General features: G+C 45.8%; 1 long non-coding RNA gene across 2 annotated transcripts; it reads right to left on the bottom strand.

The window, feature by feature from the left end:
* On the bottom strand, positions 1-27,932 carry LOC123733353 (uncharacterized). 2 transcript variants are annotated; one of them, XR_006763739.1, is made up of 3 exons: positions 27,857-27,932; positions 300-331; positions 1-17 (listed from the first exon to the last, which is right to left on the bottom strand). It is a non-coding gene; the product is annotated as an uncharacterized lncRNA (long non-coding RNA). The 2 variants fall into 2 exon arrangements; XR_006763738.1 differs by lacking the exon at positions 27,857-27,932 and adding an exon at positions 6,777-6,867.
* Between the last annotated feature and the right edge of the window lie 20 nt (positions 27,933-27,952).

Raw genomic sequence — 27,952 nt, 5'->3', positions numbered from 1 at the left:
CTAGTGTTAACTCTAACCTAACCCCTACCACACAGGGTGTGTACCGAGTGTTAACTCTAACCTACCCCCATACAGGGTGTGTACCTAGTGTTAACTATAACCCAACCTACCATACGGATGTGTACTAGTGTTAACTCTAACCCCTACCACAGGGTGTGTACCTAGTGTTAACTATAACCCCTACCATACAGGGTGTGTACTAGTGTTAACTCTAACCCAACCCCTAACCACAACAGGGTGTGTACCATGTTATCTATAACCCTAACCCCTACCATACAGGATGTGACAGTGAACTCAACCCCTACCATACAGGGTGTGTACCTAGTGTTAACTATAACCCCTACCATACAGGGTGTGTACTAGTGTTAACTCTAACCCCAACCCCCACCTCCTACCATACAGGGTGACTGTACCTATGTTAACATAACCCAACTCTACCATACAGGATGTGTACCTAGTGTTAACTATAACCCCTACCATACAGGGTGTGTACCTAGTGTTAACTATAACCCCTACCATACAGGGTGGCTGTGTTAACTCTAACCCCTACCATACAGGTGTACCTAGTGTTAACTCTAACCCTAACCCCTACCATACAGGATGTGTGACCTAGTGTTAACTCTAACCCCTACCATACAGGATGTGTACCTAGTGTTAACTATAACCCCTACCATACAGGATGTGTACCTAGTGTTAACTATAACCCCTACCATACAGGGTGTGTACCTAGTGTTAACTCTAACCCCTACCATACAGGGTGTGTACCTAGTGTTAACTATAACCTAACCCCTACCATACAGGATGTGTACCTAGTGTTAACTCTAACCCCTACCATACAGGGTGTGTACCTAGTGTTAACTATAACCCCTACCATACAGGGTGTGTACCTAGTGTTAACTCTAACCCCTAACCCCTAACCCTAATCCCTACCATACAGGATGTGTACCTAGTGTTAACTATAACCCCTACCATACAGGATGTGTACCTAGTGTTAACTATAACCCCTACCATACAGGATGTGTACCTAGTGTTAACTATAACCCCTACCATACAGGGTGTGTACCTAGTGTTAACTCTAACCCCTACCATACAGGGTGTGTACCTAGTGTTAACTATAACCCTAACCCCTACCATACAGGATGTGTACCTAGTGTTAACCCTAACCCCTACCATACAGGGTGTGTACCTAGTGTTAACTCTAACCCTAACCCCCTACCATACAGGATGTGTACCTAGTGTTAACTCTAACCCTAACCCCTACCATACAGGGTGTGTACCTAGTGTTAACTATAACCCCTACCATACAGGGTGTGTACCTAGTGTTAACTATAACCCCTACCATACAGGATGTGTACCTAGTGTTAACTCTAACCCCTACCATACAGGGTGTGTACCTAGTGTTAACCCTAACCCCTACCATACAGGATGTGTACCTAGTGTTAACTCTAACCCCTACCATACAGGATGTTTACCTAGTGTTAACCCTAACCCCTACCATACAGGGTGTGTACCTAGTGTTAACTCTAACCCCTACCATACAGGATGTGTACCTAGTGTTAACTCTAACCCCTACCATACAGGATGTGTACCTAGTGTTAACCCTACCCCTACCATACAGGGTGTGTACCTAGTGTTAACTCTAACCCCTACCATACAGGATGTGTACCTAGTGTTAACTATAACCCTAACCCCTAACCCCTACCATACAGGATGTGTACCTAGTGTTAACTATAACCCCTACCATACAGGATGTGTACCTAGTGTTAACACTAACCCTAACCCCTACCATACAGGGTGTGTACCTAGTGTTAACTCTAACCCCTACCATACAGGGTGTGTACCTAGTGTTTACTATAACCCTAACCCCTACCATACAGGGTGTGTACCTAGTGTTAACCCTAACCCCTACCATACAGGGTGTGTACCTAGTGTTAACTCTAACCCCTACCATACAGGGTGTGTACCTAGTGTTAACTATAACCCTAACCCCTACCATACAGGGTGTGTACCTAGTGTTAACTCTAACCCCTACCATACAGGATGTGGACCCAGTGTTAACTATAACCCTAACCCCTACCATACAGGATGTGTACCTAGTGTTAACCCTAACCCCCTACCATACAGGGTGTGTACCTAGTGTTAACCCTAACCCCTACCATACAGGGTGTGTACCTAGTGTTAACTATAACCCCTACCATACAGGATGTGTACCTAGTGTTAACTCTAACCCCTACCATACAGGGTGTGTACCTAGTGTTAACTCTAACCCCTACCATACAGGGTGTGTACCTAGTGTTAACCCTAACCCCTACCATACAGGATGTGTACCTAGTGTTAACTCTAACCCCTACCATACAGGGTGTGTACCTAGTGTTAACTCTAACCCCTACCATACAGGATGTGTACCTAGTGTTAACTATAACCCTAACCCCTACCATACAGGATGTGTACCTAGTGTTAACCCTAACCCCTACCATACAGGGTGTGTACCTAGTGTTAACTCTACCCTAACCCCTACCATACAGGATGTGTACCTAGTGTTAACTCTAACCCTAACCCCTACCATACAGGGTGTGTACCTAGTGTTAACTATAACCCCTACCATACAGGATGTGTACCTAGTGTTAACCCTAACCCCTACCATACAGGGTGTATAACCTAGTGTTAACCCTACCCCCTACCATACAGGATGTGTACCTAGTGTTAACTCTAACCCCTACCATACAGGATGTGTACCTAGTGTTAACTATAACCTAACCCCTACCATACAGGGTGTGTACCTAGTGTTAACTCTAACCCTAACCCCTACCATACAGGATGTGTACCTAGTGTTAACCCTAACCCCTACCATACAGGATGTATAACCTAGTGTTAACCCTAACCCCTACCATACAGGGTGTGTACCTAGTGTTAACTCTAACCCTAACCCCTACCATACAGGGTGTGTACCTAGTGTTAACTATAACTCTAACCCCTAACCCCTAACCCTACCATACAGGGTGTGTACCTAGTGTTAACCCTAACCCCTACCATACAGGATGTGTACCTAGTGTTAACTATAACCCTAACCCCTACCATACAGGATGTGTACCTAGTGTTAACTATAACCCCTACCATACAGGGTGTGTACCTAGTGTTAACTCTAACCCCTACCATACAGGATGTGTACCTAGTGTTAACTATAACCCTAACCCCTAACCCCTACCATACAGGATGTGTACCTAGTGTTAACTATAACCCCTACCATACAGGATGTGTACCTAGTGTTAACACTAACCCTAACCCCTACCATACAGGGTGTGTACCTAGTGTTAACTCTAACCCCTACCATACAGGGTGTGTACCTAGTGTTAACTCTAACCCCTACCATACAGGGTGTGTACCTAGTGTTAACTATAACCCTAACCCCTACCATACAGGGTGTGTACCTAGTGTTAACCCTAACCCCTACCATACAGGGTGTGTACCTAGTGTTAACTCTAACCCCTACCATACAGGGTGTGTACCTAGTGTTAACTATAACCCTAACCCCTACCATACAGGGTGTGTACCTAGTGTTAACTCTAACCCCTACCATACAGGATGTGGACCCAGTGTTAACTATAACCCTAACCCCTACCATACAGGATGTGTACCTAGTGTTAACCCTAACCCCTACCATACAGGGTGTGTACCTAGTGTTAACCCTAACCCCTACCATACAGGGTGTGTACCTAGTGTTAACTCTAACCCCTACCATACAGGGTGTGTACCTAGTGTTAACTATAACCCCTACCATACAGGATGTGTACCTAGTGTTAACTCTAACCCCTACCATACAGGGTGTGTACCTAGTGTTAACTCTAACCCCTACCATACAGGGTGTGTACCTAGTGTTAACCCTAACCCCTACCATACAGGATGTGTACCTAGTGTTAACTCTAACCCCTACCATACAGGGTGTGTACCTAGTGTTAACTCTAACCCCTACCATACAGGATGTGTACCTAGTGTTAACTATAACCCTAACCCCTACCATACAGGATGTGTACCTAGTGTTAACCCTAACCCCTACCATACAGGGTGTGTACCTAGTGTTAACTCTACCCCTAACCCCTACCATACAGGATGTGTACCTAGTGTTAACTCTAACCCTAACCCCTACCATACAGGGTGTGTACCTAGTGTTAACTATAACCCCTACCATACAGGATGTGTACCTAGTGTTAACCCTAACCCCTACCATACAGGGTGTATAACCTAGTGTTAACCCTACCCCTACCATACAGGATGTGTACCTAGTGTTAACTCTAACCCCTACCATACAGGATGTGTACCTAGTGTTAACTATAACCCTAACCCTACCATACAGGGTGTGTACCTAGTGTTAACTCTAACCCTAACCCCTACCATACAGGATGTGTACCTAGTGTTAACCCTAACCCCTACCATACAGGATGTATAACCTAGTGTTAACCCTAACCCCTACCATACAGGGTGTGTACCTAGTGTTAACTCTAACCCTAACCCCTACCATACAGGGTGTGTACCTAGTGTTAACTATAACTCTAACCCCTAACCCTAACCCTACCATACAGGGTGTGTACCTAGTGTTAACCCTAACCCCTACCATACAGGATGTGTACCTAGTGTTAACTATAACCCTAACCCCTACCATACAGGATGTGTACCTAGTGTTAACTATAACCCCTACCATACAGGGTGTGTACCTAGTGTTAACTCTAACCCCTACCATACAGGATGTGTACCTAGTGTTAACTATAACCCTAACCCCTAACCCCTACCATACAGGATGTGTACCTAGTGTTAACTATAACCCCTACCATACAGGATGTGTACCTAGTGTTAACACTAACCCTAACCCCTACCATACAGGGTGTGTACCTAGTGTTAACTCTAACCCCTACCATACAGGGTGTGTACCTAGTGTTAACTCTAACCCCTACCATACAGGGTGTGTACCTAGTGTTAACTATAACCCTAACCCCTACCATACAGGGTGTGTACCTAGTGTTAACCCTAACCCCTACCATACAGGGTGTGTACCTAGTGTTAACTCTAACCCCTACCATACAGGGTGTGTACCTAGTGTTAACTATAACCCTAACCCCTACCATACAGGGTGTGTACCTAGTGTTAACTCTAACCCCTACCATACAGGATGTGGACCCAGTGTTAACTATAACCCTAACCCCTACCATACAGGATGTGTACCTAGTGTTAACCCTAACCCCTACCATACAGGGTGTGTACCTAGTGTTAACCCTAACCCCCTACCATACAGGGTGTGTACCTAGTGTTAACTCTAACCCCTACCATACAGGGTGTGTACCTAGTGTTAACTATAACCCCTACCATACAGGATGTGTACCTAGTGTTAACTCTAACCCCTACCATACAGGGGTGTGTACCTAGTGTTAACTCTAACCCCTACCATACAGGGTGTGTACCTAGTGTTAACCCTAACCCCTACCATACAGGATGTGTACCTAGTGTTAACTCTAACCCCTACCATACAGGGTGTGTACCTAGTGTTAACTCTAACCCCCTACCATACAGGATGTGTACCTAGTGTTAACTATAACCCTAACCCCTACCATACAGGATGTGTACCTAGTGTTAACCCTAACCCCTACCATACAGGGTGTGTACCTAGTGTTAACTCTACCCCTAACCCCTACCATACAGGATGTGTACCTAGTGTTAACTCTAACCCTAACCCCTACCATACAGGGTGTGTACCTAGTGTTAACTATAACCCCTACCATACAGGATGTGTACCTAGTGTTAACCCTAACCCCTACCATACAGGATGTGTACCTAGTGTTAACCCTAACCCCTACCATACAGGGTGTGTACCTAGTGTTAACCCTAACCCCTACCATACAGGGTGTGTACCTAGTGTTAACTCTAACCCCTACCATACAGGATGTGTACCTAGTGTTAACTCTAACCCCTACCATACAGGGTGTGTACCTAGTGTTAACTATAACCCCTACCATACAGGATGTGTACCTAGTGTTAACTATAACCCCTACCATACAGGGTGTGTACCTAGTGTTAACTATAACCCCTACCATACAGGGTGTGTACCTAGTGTTAACTATAACTCTAACCCCTACCATACAGGATGTGTACCTAGTGTTAACTCTAACCCTAACCCCTACCATACAGGATGTGTACCTAGTGTTAACTCTAACCCCTACCATACAGGGTGTGTACCTAGTGTTAACTCTAACCCCTACCATACAGGATGTGTACCTAGTGTTAACTCTAACCCCTACCATACAGGATGTGTACCTAGTGTTAACCCTAACCCCTACCATACAGGGTGTGTACCTAGTGTTAACTCTAACCCCTACCATACAGGATGTATAACCTAGTGTTAACTCTAACCCTAACCCCTACCATACAGGGTGTGTACCTAGTGTTAACTCTAACCCTAACCCCTACCATACAGGGTGTGTACCTAGTGTTAACTCTAACCTAACCCCTACCATACAGGGTGTGTACCTAGTGTTAACTCTAACCCTAACCCTACCATACAGGATGTGTACCTAGTGTTAACCCTAACCCCTACCATACAGGGTGTGTACCTAGTGTTAACCCTAACCCCTACCATACAGGATGTGTACCTAGTGTTAACTCTAACCCCTACCATACAGGGTGTGTACCTAGTGTTAACTCTAACCCCTACCATACAGGATGTGTACCTAGTGTTAACTCTAACCCCTAACCCCTACCATACAGGGTGTGTACCTAGTGTTAACTCTAACCCCTAACCCCTACCATACAGGGTGTGTACCTAGTGTTAACTCTAACCCCTACCATACAGGGTGTGTACCTAGTGTTAACTCTAACCCCTACCATACAGGGTGTGTACCTAGTGTTAACACTAACCCTAACCCCTACCATACAGGATGTGTACCTAGTGTTAACTCTAACCCCTAACCCCTACCATACAGGGTGTGTACCTAGTGTTAACTATAACCCTAACCCCTACCATACAGGGTGTGTAGCTAGTGTTAACTCTAACCCCTAACCCCTACCATACAGGATGTGTACCTAGTGTTAACTCTAACCCCTACCATACAGGATGTGTACCTAGTGTTAACTCTAACCCCTAACCCCTACCATACAGGATGTGTACCTAGTGTTAACTCTAACCCCTACCATACAGGATGTGTACCTAGTGTTAACTCTAACCCTACCCCCTACCATACAGGATGTGTACCTAGTGTTAACCCTAACCCCTACCATACAGGGTGTGTAGCTAGTGTTAACTCTAACCCCTACCATACAGGGTGTGTACCTAGTGTTAACTCTAACCCCTACCATACAGGATGTGTACCTAGTGTTAACCCTAACCCCTACCATACAGGATGTGTACCTAGTGTTAACCCTAACCCCTACCATACAGGGTGTGTACCTAGTGTTAACTCTAACCCCTACCATACAGGATGTGTACCTAGTGTTAACTATAACCCCTACCATACAGGATGTGTACCTAGTGTTAACTCTAACCCCTACCATACAGGGTGTGTACCTAGTGTTAACTATAACCCTAACCCCTACCATACAGGGTGTGTACCTAGTGTTAACCCTAACCCCTACCATACAGGATGTGTACCTAGTGTTAACTCTAACCCCTACCATACAGGGTGTGTACCTAGTGTTAACTCTAACCCCTACCATACAGGGTGTGTACCTAGTGTTAACCCTAACCCCTACCATACAGGATGTGTACCTAGTGTTAACTCTACCCCTAACCCCTACCATACAGGGTGTGTACCTAGTGTTAACCCTACCCCCTACCATACAGGGTGTGTACCTAGTGTTAACTCTAACCCTACCCCCTACCATACAGGATGTGTACCTAGTGTTAACCCTAACCCCTACCATACAGGGTGTGTACCTAGTGTTAACTATAACCCCCTACCATACAGGGTGTGTACCTAGTGTTAACTATAACCCCTACCATACAGGATGTGTACCTAGTGTTAACTCTAACCCCTACCATACAGGGTGTGTACCTAGTGTTAACCCTAACCCCTACCATACAGGATGTGTACCTAGTGTTAACCCTAACCCCTACCATACAGGGTGTGTACCTAGTGTTAACTATAACCCCTACCATACAGGGTGTGTACCTAGTGTTAACTCTAACCCCTACCATACAAGGTGTGTACCTAGTGTTAACCCTAACCCCTACCATACAGGGTGTGTACCTAGTGTTAACCCTAACCCCTACCATACAGGGTGTGTACCTAGTGTTAACTATAACCCCTACCATACAGGATGTGTACCTAGTGTTAACTCTAACCCCTACCATACAGGGTGTGTACCTAGTGTTAACCCTAACCCCTACCATACAGGGTGTGTACCTAGTGGTAACTCTAACCCCAACCATACAGGGTGTGTACCTAGTGTTAACTCTAATCCTAACCCCTACCATACAGGGTGTGTACCTAGTGTTAACCCTAACCCCTACCATACAGGGTGTGTACCTAGTGTTAACTCTAACCCCTACCATACAGGGTGTGTAGCTAGTGTTAACCCTAACCCCTACCATACAGGATGTGTACCTAGTGTTAACCCTAACCCCTACCATACAGGATGTGTACCTAGTGTTAACTCTAACCCCCCTACCATACAGGGTGTGGACCCAGTGTTAACCCTAACCCCTACCATACAGGGTGTGTACCTAGTGTTAACTCTAACCCCTACCATACAGGGTGTGTACCTAGTGTTAACCCTAACCCCTACCATACAGGGTGTGTACCTAGTGTTAACCCTAACCCCTACCATACAGGGTGTGTACCTAGTGTTAACTCTAACCCCTACCATACAGGGTGTGTACCTAGTGTTAACTATAACCCCTACCATACAGGGTGTGTACCTAGTGTTAACCCTAACCCCTACCATACAGGATGTGTACCTAGTGTTAACTCTAACCCCTACCATACAGGGTGTGTACCTAGTGTTAACTATAACCCTAACCCCTACCATACAGGATGTGTACCTAGTGTTAACTCTAACCCCTACCATACAGGATGTGTACCTAGTGTTAACTATAACCCCTACCATACAGGGTGTGTACCTAGTGTTAACTCTAACCCCTACCATACAGGGTGTGTACCTAGTGTTAACCCTAACCCCTACCATACAGGATGTGTACCTAGTGTTAACCCTAACCCCTACCATACAGGATGTGTACCTAGTGTTAACTCTAACCCCTACCATACAGGGTGTGTACCTAGTGTTAACCCTAACCCCTACCATACAGGGTGTGTACCTAGTGTTAACCCTAATCCCTACCATACAGGATGTGTACCTAGTGTTAACTCTAACCCCTACCATACAGGGTGTGTACCTAGTGTTAACTATAACCCCTACCATACAGGGTGTGTACCTAGTGTTAACTATAACCCCTACCATACAGGATGTGTACCTAGTGTTAACTCTAACCCTAACCCCTACCATACAGGATGTGTACCTAGTGTTAACTCTAACCCCTACCATACAGGGTGTGTACCTAGTGTTAACTCTAACCCCTACCATACAGGATGTGTACCTAGTGTTAACTATAACCCCTACCATACAGGATGTGTACCTAGTGTTAACTCTAACCCTAACCCCTACCATACAGGATGTGTACCTAGTGTTAACTCTAACCCCTACCATACAGGGTGTGTACCTAGTGTTAACTCTAACCCCTACCATACAGGATGTGTACCTAGTGTTAACCCTAACCCCTACCATACAGGGTGTGTACCTAGTGTTAACTATAACCCCTACCATACAGGATGTGTACCTAGTGTTAACTCTAACCCCTACCATACAGGGTGTGTACCTAGTGTTAACCCTAACCCCTACCATACAGGGTGTGTACCTAGTGTTAACCCTAACCCCTACCATACAGGATGTGTACCTAGTGTTAACACTAACCCCTACCATACAGGATGTGTACCTAGTGTTAACCCTAACCCCTACCATACAGGATGTGTACCTAGTGTTAACTCTAACCCCTACCATACAGGGTGTGGACCCAGTGTTAACCCTAACCCCTACCATACAGGGTGTGTACCTAGTGTTAACTCTAACCCCTACCATACAGGGTGTGTACCTAGTGTTAACCCTAACCCCTACCATACAGGGTGTGTACCTAGTGTTAACCCTAACCCCTACCATACAGGGTGTGTACCTAGTGTTAACTCTAACCCCTACCATACAGGGTGTGTACCTAGTGTTAACTATAACCCCTACCATACAGGGTGTGTACCTAGTGTTAACCCTAACCCCTACCATACAGGATGTGTACCTAGTGTTAACTCTAACCCCTACCATACAGGGTGTGTACCTAGTGTTTACTCTAACCCCTACCATACAGGATGTGTACCTAGTGTTAACTATAACCCTAACCCCTACCATACAGGATGTGTACCTAGTGTTAACTATAACCCCTACCATACAGGGTGTGTACCTAGTGTTAACTATAACCCTAACCCCTACCATACAGGGTGTGTACCTAGTGTTAACTATAACCCTAACCCCTACCATACAGGATGTGTACCTAGTGTTAACTCTAACCCCTACCATACAGGATGTGTACCTAGTGTTAACTATAACCCCTACCATACAGGGTGTGTACCTAGTGTTAACTCTAACCCCTACCATACAGGATGTGTACCTAGTGTTAACCCTACCCCTACCATACAGGGTGTGTACCTAGTGTTAACTCTAACCCCTACCATACAGGGTGTGTACCTAGTGTTAACTCTAACCCCTACCATACAGGGTGTGTACCTAGTGTTAACTATAACCCCTACCATACAGGATGTGTACCTAGTGTTAACTCTAACCCCTACCATACAGGGTGTGTACCTAGTGTTAACTCTAACCCCTACCATACAGGATGTGTACCTTGTGTTAACTCTAACCCTAACCCCTACCATACAGGATGTGTACCTAGTGTTAACCCTAACCCCTACCATACAGGGTGTGTACCTAGTGTTAACCCTAACCCCTACCATACAGGGTGTGTACCTAGTGTTAACTCTAACCCTAACCCCTACCATACAGGGTGTGTACCTAGTGTTAACTATAACCCCTACCATACAGGATGTGTACCTAGTGTTAACTCTAACCCTAACCCCTACCATACAGGATGTGTACCTAGTGTTAACTCTAACCCCTACCATACAGGGTGTGTACCTAGTGTTAACTATAACCCCTACCATACAGGGTGTGTACCTAGTGTTAACCCTAACCCCTACCATACAGGGTGTGTACCTAGTGGTAACCCTAACCCCTACCATACAGGGTGTGTACCTAGTGTTAACCCTAACCCCCTACCATACAGGGTGTGTACCTAGTGTTAACTCTAACCCTAACCCCTACCATACAGGATGTGTACCTAGTGTTAACTCTAACCCCTACCATACAGGGTGTGTACCTAGTGTTAACTCTAACCCTAACCCCCTACCATACAGGATGTGTACCTAGTGTTAACCCTAACCCCTACCATACAGGATGTGTACCTAGTGTTAACTATAACCCTAACCCCTACCATACAGGGTGTGTACCTAGTGGTAACCCTAACCCCTACCATACAGGGTGTGTACCTAGTGTTAACCCTAACCCCTACCATACAGGGTGTGTACCTAGTGTTAACTCTAACCCCTACCATACAGGGTGTGTTACCTAGTGTTAACTCTAACCCTAACCCCTACCATACAGGGTGTGTACCTAGTGTTAACTCTAACCCCTACCATACAGGATGTGTACCTAGTGTTAACTATAACCCCTACCATACAGGGTGTGTACCTAGTGTTAACTCTAACCCCTACCATACAGGATGTGTACCTAGTGTTAACTCTAACCCCTACCATACAGGATGTGTACCTAGTGTTAACCCTAACCCCTACCATACAGAGTGTGTACCTTGTGGTAACCCTAAGCCCCTACCATACAGGGTGTGTACCTAGTGTTAACTCTAACCCCTACCATACAGGGTGTGTACCTAGTGTTAACTCTAACCCTACCATACAGGGTGTGTACCTAGTGTTAACTCTAACCCTAACCCCTACCATACAGGATGTGTACCTAGTGTTAACCCTAACCCCTACCATACAGGGTGTGTACCTAGTGTTAACTCTAACCCCTACCATACAGGATGTGTACCTAGTGTTAACCCTAACCCCTACCATACAGGGTGTGTACCTAGTGTTAACCCTAACCCCTACCATACAGGGTGTGTACCTAGTGTTTACTATAACCCCTACCATACAGGGTGTGTACCTAGTGTTAACTCTAACTCTAACCCCTACCATACAGGATGTGTACCTAGTGTTAACCCTAACCCCTACCATACAGGGTGTGTACCTAGTGTTAACTCTAACCCCTACCATACAGGATGTGTACCTAGTGTTAACTCTAACCCCTACCATACAGGGTGTGTACCTAGTGTTAACTCTAACCCCTACCATACAGGGTGTGTACCTAGTGTTAACTCTAACCCCTACCATACAGGATGTGTACCTAGTGTTAACTCTAACCCTAACCCCTACCATACAGGGTGTGTACCTAGTGTTAACTCTAACCCCTACCATACAGGGTGTGTACCTAGTGTTAACCCTAACCCCTACCATACAGGATGTGTACCTAGTGTTAACCCTAACCCCTACCATACAGGATGTGTACCTAGTGTTAACTATAACCCTAACCCCTACCATACAGGGTGTGTACCTAGTGTTAACCCTAACCCCTACCATACAGGGTGTGTACCTAGTGTTAACTCTAACCCCTACCATACAGGGTGTGTACCTAGTGTTAACTCTAACCCTAACCCCTACCATACAGGGTGTGTACCTAGTGTTAACTATAACCCCTACCATACAGGGTGTGTACCTAGTGTTAACTCTAACCCCTACCATACAGGATGTGTACCTAGTGTTAACTCTAACCCCTACCATACAGGGTGTGTACCTAGTGTTAACTATAACCCCTACCATACAGGGTGTGTACCTAGTGTTAACCCTAACCCCTACCATACAGGGTGTGTACCTAGTGGTAACCCTAACCCCTACCATACAGGGTGTGTACCTAGTGTTAACCCTAACCCCTACCATACAGGGTGTGTACCTAGTGGTAACCCTAACCCCTACCATACAGGGTGTGTACCTAGTGGTAACCCTAACCCCTACCATACAGGGTGTGTACCTAGTGTTAACTCTAACCCCTACCATACAGGATGTGTACCTAGTGTTAACTATAACCCCTACCATACAGGGTGTGTACCTAGTGGTAACCCTAACCCCTACCATACAGGGTGTGTACCTAGTGTTAACCCTAACCCCTACCATACAGGGTGTGTACCTAGTGGTAACCCTAACCCTTACCATACAGGGTGTGTACCTAGTGTTAACTCTAACCCCTACCATACAGGGTGTGTACCTAGTGTTAACTATAACCCCTACCATACAGGGTGTGTACCTAGTGTTAACTCTAACCCCTACCATACAGGGTGTGTACCTAGTGTTAACTCTACCCCCTACCATACAGGATGTGTACCTAGTGTTAACTCTAACCCCTACCATACAGGATGTGTACCTAGTGTTAACCCTAACCCCTACCATACAGGGTGTGTACCTAGTGTTAACTATAACCCCTACCATACAGGATGTGTACCTAGTGTTAACTCTAACCCCTACCATACAGGATGTGTACCTAGTGTTAACTATAACCCCTACCATACAGGATGTGTACCTAGTGTTAACTCTAACCCTAACCCCTACCATACAGGGTGTGTACCTAGTGTTAACCCTAACCCCTACCATACAGGGTGTGTACCTAGTGTTAACTCTAACCCCTACCATACAGGATGTGTACCTAGTGTTAACCCTAACCCCTACCATACAGGGTGTGTACCTAGTGTTAACTCTAACCCCTACCATACAGGATGTGTACCTAGTGTTAACCCTAACCTCTACCATACAGGGTGTGTACCTAGTGTTAACTATAACCCCTACCATACAGGATGTGTACCTAGTGTTAACTCTAACCCCTACCATACAGGATGTGTACCTAGTGTTAACTATAACCCCTACCATACAGGGTCTGTAACTAGTGTTAACACTAACCCCTACCATACAGGATGTGTACCTAGTGTTAACTCTAACCCCTACCATACAGGATGTGTACCTAGTGTTAACCCTAACCCCTACCATACAGGGTGTGTGCCTAGTGTTAACTCTAACCCCTACCATACAGGGTGTGTACCTAGTGTTAACCCTAACCCCTACCATACAGGGTGTGTACCTAGTGTTAACTATAACCCCTACCATACAGGGTGTGTACCTAGTGTTAACTCTAACCCCTACCATACAGGGTGTGTACCTAGTGTTAACTCTAACCCTAACCACTACCATACAGGATGTGTACCTAGTGTTAACTCTAACCCCTACCATACAGGATGTGTACCTAGTGTTAACCCTAACCCCTACCATACAGGGTGTGTACCTAGTGTTAACTATAACCCCTACCATACAGGATGTGTACCTAGTGTTAACTCTAACCCCTACCATACAGGGTGTGTACCTAGTGGTAACCCTAACCCCTACCATACAGGATGTGTACCTAGTGTTAACTCTAACCCCTACCATACAGGATGTGTACCTAGTGTTAACCCTAACCCCTACCATACAGGGTGTGTACCTAGTGTTAACTCTAACCCCTACCATACAGGGTGTGTACCTAGTGTTAACTCTAACCCTAACCCCTACCATACAGGGTGTGTACCTAGTGTTAACTCTAACCCCTACCATACAGGGTGTGTACCTAGTGTTAACTCTAACCCCTACCATACAGGATGTGTACCTAGTGTTAACTCTAACCCTAACCCCTACCATACAGGGTGTGTACCTAGTGTTAACTCTACCCCTAACCCCTACCATACAGGGTGTGTACCTGGTGTTAACACTAACCCCTACCATACAGGATGTGTACCTAGTGTTAACTCTAACCCTAACCCCTACCATACAGGGTGTGTACCTAGTGTTAACTCTACCCCTAACCCCTACCATACAGGGTGTGTACCTAGTGTTAACACTAACCCCTACCATACAGGGTGTGTACCTAGTGTTAACTCTACCCCTAACCCCTACCATACAGGATGTGTACCTAGTGTTAACTCTACCCCTAACCCCTACCATACAGGATGTGTACCTAGTGTTAACTCTAACCCTAACCCCTACCATACAGGATGTGTACCTAGTGTTAACTCTAACCCTAACCCCTACCATACAGGATGTGTACCTAGTGTTAACCCTAACCCCTACCATACAGGATGTGTACCTAGTGTTAACTCTAACCCCTACCATACAGGGTGTGTACCTAGTGTTAACTCTAACCCCTACCATACAGGATGTGTACCTAGTGTTAACTCTAACCCTAACCCCTACCATACAGGGTGTGTACCTAGTGTTAACTCTAACCCCTACCATACAGGATGTGTACCTAGTGTTAACTCTAACCCCTACCCCTACCATACAGGATGTGTACCTAGTGTTAACTCTAACCCCTACCATACAGGGGTGTGTACCTAGTGTTAACTCTAACCCCTACCATACAGGATGTGTACCTAGTGTTAACCCTAACCCCTACCATACAGGGTGTGTACCTAGTGTTAACTCTAACCCTAACCCCTACCATACAGGGTGTGTACCTAGTGTTAACTCTAACCCCCTACCATACAGGGTGTGTACCTAGTGTTAACTATAACCCCTACCATACAGGATGTGTACCTAGTGTTAACTCTAACCCTAACCCCTACCATACAGGATGTGTACCTAGTGTTAACACTAACCCCTACCATACAGGGTGTGTACCTAGTGTTAACTCTAACCCCTACCATACAGGATGTGTACCTAGTGTTAACTCTAACCCCTACCATACAGGGTGTGTACCTAGTGTTAACCCTAACCCCTACCATACAGGGTGTGTACCTAGTGTTAACTCTAACCCCTACCATACAGGATGTGTACCTAGTGTTAACTCTACCCCTAACCCCTACCATACAGGGTGTGTACCTAGTGTTAACTCTACCCCTAACCCCTACCATACAGGGTGTGTACCTAGTGTTAACTCTACCCCTAACCCCTACCATACAGGGTGTGTACCTAGTGTTAACACTAACCCCTACCATACAGGGTGTGTACCTAGTGTTAACTCTACCCCTAACCCCTACCATACAGGATGTGTACCTAGTGTTAACTCTAACCCTAACCCCTACCATACAGGATGTGTACCTAGTGTTAACTCTAACCCCTACCATACAGGATGTGTACCTAGTGTTAACTATAACCCCTAACCCCTACCATACAGGATGTGTACCTAGTGTTAACCCTAACCCCTACCATACAGGATGTGTACCTAGTGTTAACTCTAACCCTAACCCCTACCATACAGGATGTGTACCTAGTGTTTACTCTAACCCTAACCCCTACCATACAGGATGTGTACCTAGTGTTAACCCTAACCCCTACCATACAGGATGTGTACCTAGTGTTAACCCTAACCCCTACCATACAGGGTGTGTACCTAGTGTTAACTCTAACCCCTACCATACAGGATGTGTACCTAGTGTTAACTCTAACCCTAACCCCTACCATACAGGGTGTGTACCTAGTGTTAACACTAACCCTAACCCCTACCATACAGGGTGTGTACCAAGTGTTAACACTAACCCTAACCCCTACCATACAGGGTGTGTACCTAGTGTTAACCCTAACCCCTACCATACAGGATGTGTACCTAGTGTTAACTCTAACCCCTACCATACAGGATGTGTACCTAGTGTTTACTCTAACCCTAACCCCTACCATACAGGGTGTGTACCTAGTGTTAACTCTAACCCTAACCCCTACCATACAGGATGTGTACCTAGTGTTAACCCTAACCCCTACCATACAGGGTGTGTACCTAGTGTTAACCCTACCCCTACCATACAGGGTGTGTACCTAGTGTTAACTCTAACCCCTACCATACAGGATGTGTACCTAGTGTTAACTCTAACCCCTACCATACAGGGTGTGTACCTAGTGTTAACTCTAACCCCTACCATACAGGATGTGTACCTAGTGTTAACCCTAACCCCTACCATACAGGGTGTGTACCTAGTGTTAACTCTAACCCCTACCATACAGGGTGTGTACCTAGTGTTAACTCTAACCCTAACCCCTACCATACAGGGTGTGTACCTAGTGTTAACTATAATCCCTACCATACAGGGTGTGTACCTAGTGTTAACTCTAACCCCTACCATACAGGATGTGTACCTAGTGTTAACTCTAACCCCTACCATACAGGGTGTGTACCTAGTGTTAACTATAACCCCTACCATACAGGGTGTGTACCTAGTGTTAACCCTAACCCCTACCATACAGGGTGTGTACCTAGTGGTAACCCTAACCCCTACCATACAGGGTGTGTACCTAGTGTTAACCCTAACCCCTACCATACAGGGTGTGTACCTAGTGGTAACCCTAACCCCTACCATACAGGGTGTGTACCTAGTGGTAACCCTAACCCCTACCATACAGGGTGTGTACCTAGTGTTAACTCTAACCCCTACCATACAGGATGTGTACCTAGTGTTAACTATAACCCCTACCATACAGGGTGTGTACCTAGTGGTAACCCTAACCCCTACCATACAGGGTGTGTACCTAGTGTTAACCCTAACCCCTACCATACAGGGTGTGTACCTAGTGGTAACCCTAACCCTTACCATACAGGGTGTGTACCTAGTGTTAACTCTAACCCCTACCATACAGGGTGTGTACCTAGTGTTAACTATAACCCCTACCATACAGGGTGTGTACCTAGTGTTAACTCTAACCCCTACCATACAGGGTGTGTACCTAGTGTTAACTCTAACCCTAACCCCTACCATACAGGGTGTGTACCTAGTGTTAACCCTAACCCTACCCCCTACCATACAGGATGTGTACCTAGTGTTAACCCTAACCCCTACCATACAGGGTGTGTACCTAGTGTTAACTCTAACCCCTACCATACAGGATGTGTACCTAGTGTTAACTCTAACCCCTACCATACAGGGTGTGTACCTAGTGTTAACTATAACCCCTACCATACAGGGTGTGTACCTAGTGTTAACTCTAACCCCTACCATACAGGGTGTGTACCTAGTGTTAACTCTACCCCCTACCATACAGGATGTGTACCTAGTGTTAACTATAACCCCTACCATACAGGGTGTGTACCTAGTGTTAACTCTAACCCCTACCATACAGGGTGTGTACCTAGTGTTAACTCTAACCCTAATCCCTACCATACAGGGTGTGTACCTAGTGTTAACCCTAACCCCTACCATACAGGGTGTGTACCTAGTGTTAACTCTAACCCCTACCATACAGGATGTGTACCTAGTGTTAACCCTAACCCCTACCATACAGGGTGTGTACCTAGTGTTAACTATAACCCCTACCATACAGGATGTGTACCTAGTGTTAACTCTAACCCCTACCATACAGGATGTGTACCTAGTGTTAACTATAACCCCTACCATACAGGATGTGTACCTAGTGTTAACTCTAACCCTAACCCCTACCATACAGGGTGTGTACCTAGTGTTAACTCTAACCCCTACCATACAGGATGTGTACCTAGTGTTAACCCTAACCCCTACCATACAGGGTGTGTACCTAGTGTTAACTCTAACCCTAACCCCTACCATACAGGGTGTGTACCTAGTGTTAACTCTAACCCCTACCATACAGGGTGTGTACCTAGTGTTAACTATAACCCCTACCATACAGGATGTGTACCTAGTGTTAACTCTAACCCTAACCCCTACCATACAGGATGTGTACCTAGTGTTAACACTAACCCCTACCATACAGGGTGTGTACCTAGTGTTAACTCTAACCCCTACCATACAGGGTGTGTACCTAGTGTTAACTCTAACCCCTACCATACAGGATGTGTACCTAGTGTTAACTCTAACCCCTACCATACAGGGTGTGTACCTAGTGTTAACCCTAACCCCTACCATACAGGGTGTGTACCTAGTGTTAACTCTAACCCCTACCATACAGGATGTGTACCTAGTGTTAACTCTACCCCTAACCCCTACCATACAGGGTGTGTACCTAGTGTTAACTCTACCCCTAACCCCTACCATACAGGGTGTGTACCTAGTGTTAACTCTACCCCTAACCCCTACCATACAGGGTGTGTACCTAGTGTTAACACTAACCCCTACCATACAGGGTGTGTACCTAGTGTTAACTCTACCCCTAACCCCTACCATACAGGATGTGTACCTAGTGTTAACTCTAACCCTAACCCCTACCATACAGGATGTGTACCTAGTGTTAACTCTAACCCCTACCATACAGGATGTGTACCTAGTGTTAACTATAACCCTAACCCCTACCATACAGGATGTGTACCTAGTGTTAACCCTAACCCCTACCATACAGGATGTGTACCTAGTGTTAACTCTAACCCTAACCCCTACCATACAGGATGTGTACCTAGTGTTTACTCTAACCCTAACCCCTACCATACAGGATGTGTACCTAGTGTTAACCCTAACCCCTACCATACAGGATGTGTACCTAGTGTTAACCCTAACCCCTACCATACAGGGTGTGTACCTAGTGTTAACTCTAACCCCTACCATACAGGATGTGTACCTAGTGTTAACTCTAACCCTAACCCCTACCATACAGGGTGTGTACCTAGTGTTAACACTAACCCTAACCCCTACCATACAGGGTGTGTACCAAGTGTTAACACTAACCCTAACCCCTACCATACAGGGTGTGTACCTAGTGTTAACCCTAACCCCTACCATACAGGATGTGTACCTAGTGTTAACTCTAACCCCTACCATACAGGATGTGTACCTAGTGTTTACTCTAACCCTAACCCCTACCATACAGGGTGTGTACCTAGTGTTAACTCTAACCCTAACCCCTACCATACAGGATGTGTACCTAGTGTTAACCCTAACCCCTACCATACAGGGTGTGTACCTAGTGTTAACCCTACCCCTACCATACAGGGTGTGTACCTAGTGTTAACTCTAACCCCTACCATACAGGATGTGTACCTAGTGTTAACTCTAACCCTAACCCCTACCATACAGGGTGTGTACCTAGTGTTAACACTAACCCTAACCCCTACCATACAGGGTGTGTACCAAGTGTTAACACTAACCCTAACCCCTACCATACAGGGTGTGTACCTAGTGTTAACCCTAACCCCTACCATACAGGATGTGTACCTAGTGTTAACTCTAACCCCTACCATACAGGATGTGTACCTAGTGTTTACTCTAACCCTAACCCCTACCATACAGGGTGTGTACCTAGTGTTAACTCTAACCCTAACCCCTACCATACAGGATGTGTACCTAGTGTTAACCCTAACCCCTACCATACAGGGTGTGTACCTAGTGTTAACCCTACCCCCTACCATACAGGGTGTGTACCTAGTGTTAACTCTAACCCCTACCATACAGGATGTGTACCTAGTGTTAACTCTAACCCCTACCATACAGGGTGTGTACCTAGTGTTAACTCTAACCCCTACCATACAGGATGTGTACCTAGTGTTAACCCTAACCCCTACCATACAGGGTGTGTACCTAGTGTTAACTCTAACCCCTACCATACAGGGTGTGTACCTAGTGTTAACTCTAACCCTAACCCCTACCATACAGGGTGTGTACCTAGTGTTAACTATAACCCCTACCATACAGGGTGTGTACCTAGTGTTAACTCTAACCCCTACCATACAGGATGTGTACCTAGTGTTAACTCTAACCCCTACCATACAGGGTGTGTACCTAGTGTTAACTATAACCCCTACCATACAGGGTGTGTACCTAGTGTTAACCCTAACCCCTACCATACAGGGTGTGTACCTAGTGGTAACCCTAACCCCTACCATACAGGGTGTGTACCTAGTGTTAACCCTAACCCCTACCATACAGGGTGTGTACCTAGTGGTAACCCTAACCCCTACCATACAGGGTGTGTACCTAGTGGTAACCCTAACCCCTACCATACAGGGTGTGTACCTAGTGTTAACTCTAACCCCTACCATACAGGATGTGTACCTAGTGTTAACTATAACCCCTACCATACAGGGTGTGTACCTAGTGGTAACCCTAACCCCTACCATACAGGGTGTGTACCTAGTGTTAACCCTAACCCCTACCATACAGGGTGTGTACCTAGTGGTAACCCTAACCCTTACCATACAGGGTGTGTACCTAGTGTTAACTCTAACCCCTACCATACAGGGTGTGTACCTAGTGTTAACTATAACCCCTACCATACAGGGTGTGTACCTAGTGTTAACTCTAACCCCTACCATACAGGGTGTGTACCTAGTGTTAACTCTAACCCTAACCCCTACCATACAGGGTGTGTACCTAGTGTTAACCCTAACCCTACCCCCCTACCATACAGGATGTGTACCTAGTGTTAACCCTAACCCCTACCATACAGGGTGTGTACCTAGTGTTAACTCTAACCCCTACCATACAGGATGTGTACCTAGTGTTAACTCTAACCCCTACCATACAGGGTGTGTACCTAGTGTTAACTATAACCCCTACCATACAGGGTGTGTACCTAGTGTTAACTCTAACCCCTACCATACAGGGTGTGTACCTAGTGTTAACTCTACCCCCTACCATACAGGATGTGTACCTAGTGTTAACTCTACCCCCTACCATACAGGATGTGTACCTAGTGTTAACTATAACCCCTACCATACAGGGTGTGTACCTAGTGTTAACTCTAACCCCTACCATACAGGGTGTGTACCTAGTGTTAACTCTAACCCTAACCCCTACCATACAGGGTGTGTACCTAGTGTTAACCCTAACCCCTACCATACAGGGTGTGTACCTAGTGTTAACTCTAACCCCTACCATACAGGATGTGTACCTAGTGTTAACCCTAACCCCTACCATACAGGGTGTGTACCTAGTGTTAACTATAACCCCCTACCATACAGGATGTGTACCTAGTGTTAACTCTAACCCCTACCATACAGGATGTGTACCTAGTGTTAACTATAACCCCTACCATACAGGATGTGTACCTAGTGTTAACTCTAACCCTAACCCCTACCATACAGGGTGTGTACCTAGTGTTAACCCTAACCCCTACCATACAGGGTGTGTACCTAGTGTTAACTCTAACCCCTACCATACAGGATGTGTACCTAGTGTTAACCCTAACCCCTACCATACAGGGTGTGTACCTAGTGTTAACTCTAACCCCTACCATACAGGATGTGTACCTAGTGTTAACCCTAACCCCTACCATACAGGGTGTGTACCTAGTGTTAACTATAACCCCTACCATACAGGATGTGTACCTAGTGTTAACTCTAACCCCTACCATACAGGGTCTGTAACTAGTGTTAACACTAACCCCTACCATACAGGATGTGTACCTAGTGTTAACCCTAACCCCTACCATACAGGATGTGTACCTAGTGTTAACCCTAACCCCTACCATACAGGGTGTGTACCTAGTGTTAACTCTAACCCCTACCATACAGGGTGTGTACCTAGTGTTAACCCTAACCCCTACCATACAGGGTGTGTACCTAGTGTTAACTATAACCCCTACCATACAGGGTGTGTACCTAGTGTTAACTCTAACCCCTACCATACAGGGTGTGTACCTAGTGTTAACTCTAACCCTAACCCCTACCATACAGGATGTGTACCTAGTGTTAACTCTAACCCCTACCATACAGGATGTGTACCTAGTGTTAACCCTAACCCCTACCATACAGGGTGTGTACCTAGTGTTAACTATAACCCCTACCATACAGGATGTGTACCTAGTGTTAACTCTAACCCCTACCATACAGGGTGTGTACCTAGTGGTAACCCTAACCCCTACCATACAGGATGTGTACCTAGTGTTAACTCTAACCCCTACCATACAGGATGTGTACCTAGTGTTAACCCTAACCCCTACCATACAGGGTGTGTACCTAGTGTTAACTCTAACCCCTACCATACAGGGTGTGTACCTAGTGTTAACTCTAACCCTAACCCCTACCATACAGGGTGTGTACCTAGTGTTAACTCTAACCCCTACCATACAGGGTGTGTACCTAGTGTTAACTCTAACCCCTACCATACAGGATGTGTACCTAGTGTTAACTCTAACCCTAACCCCTACCATACAGGGTGTGTACCTAGTGTTAACTCTACCCCTAACCCCTACCATACAGGGTGTGTACCTGGTGTTAACACTAACCCCTACCATACAGGATGTGTACCTAGTGTTAACTCTAACCCTAACCCCTACCATACAGGGTGTGTACCTAGTGTTAACTCTACCCCTAACCCCTACCATACAGGGTGTGTACCTAGTGTTAACACTAACCCCTACCATACAGGGTGTGTACCTAGTGTTAACTCTACCCCTAACCCCTACCATACAGGATGTGTACCTAGTGTTAACTCTACCCCTAACCCCTACCATACAGGATGTGTACCTAGTGTTAACTCTAACCCTAACCCCTACCATACAGGATGTGTACCTAGTGTTAACTCTAACCCTAACCCCTACCATACAGGATGTGTACCTAGTGTTAACCCTAACCCCTACCATACAGGATGTGTACCTAGTGTTAACCCTAACCCCTACCATACAGGGTGTGTACCTAGTGTTAACTCTAACCCCTACCATACAGGATGTGTACCTAGTGTTAACTCTAACCCTAACCCCTACCATACAGGGTGTGTACCTAGTGTTAACTCTAACCCCTACCATACAGGATGTGTACCTAGTGTTAACTCTAACCCTACCCCCTACCATACAGGATGTGTACCTAGTGTTAACTCTAACCCCTACCATACAGGGTGTGTACCTAGTGTTAACTCTAACCCCTACCATACAGGATGTGTACCTAGTGTTAACCCTAACCCCTACCATACAGGGTGTGTACCTAGTGTTAACTCTAACCCTAACCCCTACCATACAGGGTGTGTACCTAGTGTTAACTCTAACCCCTACCATACAGGGTGTGTACCTAGTGTTAACTATAACCCCTACCATACAGGATGTGTACCTAGTGTTAACTCTAACCCTAACCCCTACCATACAGGATGTGTACCTAGTGTTAACACTAACCCCTACCATACAGGGTGTGTACCTAGTGTTAACTCTAACCCCTACCATACAGGGTGTGTACCTAGTGTTAACTCTAACCCCTACCATACAGGATGTGTACCTAGTGTTAACTCTAACCCCTACCATACAGGGTGTGTACCTAGTGTTAACCCTAACCCCTACCATACAGGGTGTGTACCTAGTGTTAACTCTAACCCCTACCATACAGGATGTGTACCTAGTGTTAACTCTACCCCTAACCCCTACCATACAGGGTGTGTACCTAGTGTTAACTCTACCCCTAACCCCTACCATACAGGGTGTGTACCTAGTGTTAACTCTACCCCTAACCCCTACCATACAGGGTGTGTACCTAGTGTTAACACTAACCCCTACCATACAGGGTGTGTACCTAGTGTTAACTCTACCCCTAACCCCTACCATACAGGATGTGTACCTAGTGTTAACTCTAACCCCTACCATACAGGATGTGTACCTAGTGTTAACTATAACCCTAACCCCTACCATACAGGATGTGTACCTAGTGTTAACCCTAACCCCTACCATACAGGATGTGTACCTAGTGTTAACTCTAACCCTAACCCCTACCATACAGGATGTGTACCTAGTGTTTACTCTAACCCTAACCCCTACCATACAGGATGTGTACCTAGTGTTAACCCTAACCCCTACCATACAGGATGTGTACCTAGTGTTAACCCTAACCCCTACCATACAGGGTGTGTACCTAGTGTTAACTCTAACCCCTACCATACAGGATGTGTACCTAGTGTTAACTCTAACCCTAACCCCCTACCATACAGGGTGTGTACCTAGTGTTAACACTAACCCTAACCCCTACCATACAGGGTGTGTACCAAGTGTTAACACTAACCCTAACCCCTACCATACAGGGTGTGTACCTAGTGTTAACCCTAACCCCTACCATACAGGATGTGTACCTAGTGTTTACTCTAACCCTAACCCCTACCATACAGGATGTGTACCTAGTGTTTACTCTAACCCTAACCCCTACCATACAGGGTGTGTACCTAGTGTTAACTCTAACCCTAACCCCTACCATACAGGATGTGTACCTAGTGTTAACTCTAACCCCTACCATACAGGGTGTGTACCTAGTGTTAACCCTACCCCCTACCATACAGGGTGTGTACCTAGTGTTAACTCTAACCCCTACCATACAGGATGTGTACCTAGTGTTAACTCTAACCCTAACCCCTACCATACAGGGTGTGTACCTAGTGTTAACTCTAACCCCTACCATACAGGATGTGTACCTAGTGTTAACTCTAACCCTAACCCCTACCATACAGGGTGTGTACCTAGTGTTAACTCTAACCCCTACCATACAGGATGTGTACCTAGTGTTAACCCTAACCCCTACCATACAGGGTGTGTACCTAGTGTTAACTCTAACCCTAACCCCTACCATACAGGATGTGTACCTAGTGTTAACCCTAACCCCTACCATACAGGGTGTGTACCTAGTGTTAACCCTAACCCCTACCATACAGGGTGTGTACCTAGTGTTAACTCTAACCCTAACCCCTACCATACAGGATGTGTACCTAGTGTTAACCCTAACCCCTACCATACAGGGTGTGTACCTAGTGTTAACCCCTAACCCCTACCATACAGGATGTGTACCTAGTGTTAACTCTAACCCCTACCATACAGGGTGTGTACCTAGTGTTAACCCTAACCCCTACCATACAGGGTGTGTACCTAGTGTTAACTCTAACCCTAACCCCTACCATACAGGGTGTGTACCTAGTGTTAACTCTAACCCTAACCCCTACCATACAGGGTGTGTACCTAGTGTTAACTCTAACCCCTACCATACAGGATGTGTACATAGTGTTAACTCTAACCCCTACCATACAGGATGTGTACCTAGTGTTAACCCTAACCCCTACCATACAGGGTGTGTACCTAGTGTTAACCCTAACCCCTACCATACAGGGTGTGTACCTAGTGTTAACTCTAACCCCTACCATACAGGATGTGTACATAGTGTTAACTCTAACCCTAACCCCTACCATACAGGATGTGTACCTAGTGTTAACTCTAACCCTAACCCCTACCATACAGGATGTGTACCTAGTGTTAACTCTAACCCCTACCATACAGGATGTGTACCTAGTGTTAACTCTAACCCCTACCATACAGGATGTGTACCTAGTGTTAACTCTAACCCCTACCATACAGGGTGTGTACCTAGTGTTAACTCTAACCCTAACCCCTACCATACAGGATGTGTACCTAGTGTTAACCCTAACCCTAACCCCTACCATACAGGATGTGTACCTAGTGTTAACCCTAACCCCTACCATACAGGGTGTGTACCTAGTGTTAACTCTAACCCCTACCATACAGGGTGTGTACCTAGTGTTAACTCTAACCCCTACCATACAGGATGTGTACCTAGTGTTAACTATAACCCCTACCATACAGGGTGTGTACCTAGTGTTAACTCTAACCCTAACCCCTACCATACAGGATGTGTACCTAGTGTTAACCCTAACCCCTACCATACAGGGTGTGTACCTAGTGTTAACTATAACCCCTACCATACAGGGTGTGTACCTAGTGTTAACTCTAACCCTAACCCCTACCATACAGGATGTGTACCTAGTGTTAACTATAACCCCTACCATACAGGGTGTGTACCTAGTGTTAACTCTAACCCCTACCATACAGGATGTGTACCTAGTGTTAACTCTAACCCCTACCATACAGGGTGTGTACCTAGTGTTAACTCTAACCCCTACCATACAGGGTGTGTACCTAGTGTTAACCCTAACCCCTACCATACAGGGTGTGTACCTAGTGTTAACTCTAACCCTAACCCCTACCATACAGGATGTGTACCTAGTGTTAACTCTAACCCTAACCCCTACCATACAGGATGTGTACCTAGTGTTAACTCTAACCCCTACCATACAGGATGTGTACCTAGTGTTAACTCTAACCCCTACCATACAGGGTGTGTACCTAGTGTTAACTCTAACCCCTACCATACAGGGTGTGTACCTAGTGTTAACTCTAACCCCTACCATACAGGATGTGTACCTAGTGTTAACCCTAACCCCTACCATACAGGGTGTGTACCTAGTGTTAACTCTAACCCTAACCCCTACCATACAGGATGTGTACCTAGTGTTAACTCTAACCCCTACCATACAGGGTGTGTACCTAGTGTTAACTCTAACCCTAACCCCTACCATACAGGATGTGTACCTAGTGTTAACTCTAACCCCTACCATACAGGATGTGTACCTAGTGTTAACCCTAACCCTAACCCCTACCATACAGGGTGTGTACCTAGTGGTAACCCTAACCCCTACCATACAGGGTGTGTACCTAGTGTTAACTCTAACCCCTACCATACAGGGTGTGTACCTAGTGTTAACTCTAACCCCTACCATACAGGATGTGTACCTAGTGTTAACTCTAACCCCTACCATACAGGGTGTGTACCTAGTGTTAACCCTAACCCCTACCATACAGGGTGTGTACCTAGTGTTAACCCTAACCCTAACCCCTACCATACAGGGTGTGTACCTAGTGTTAACTCTAACCCCTACCATACAGGATGTGTACCTAGTGTTAACCCTAACCCCTACCATACAGGGTGTGTACCTAGTGTTAACCCCTAACCCCTACCATACAGGGTGTGTACCTAGTGTTAACCCTAACCCCTACCATACAGGGTGTGTACCTAGTGTTAACTCTAACCCCTACCATAC

The sequence above is a fragment of the Salmo salar genome, unplaced genomic scaffold, assembly GCF_905237065.1.
Source record: "Salmo salar unplaced genomic scaffold, Ssal_v3.1, whole genome shotgun sequence".
Classification (NCBI taxonomy): domain Eukaryota; kingdom Metazoa; phylum Chordata; class Actinopteri; order Salmoniformes; family Salmonidae; genus Salmo; species Salmo salar.
The sequence above is the reverse complement of the archived record's forward strand: the minus strand, read 5'-3'. Positions and strand labels throughout refer to the sequence as shown.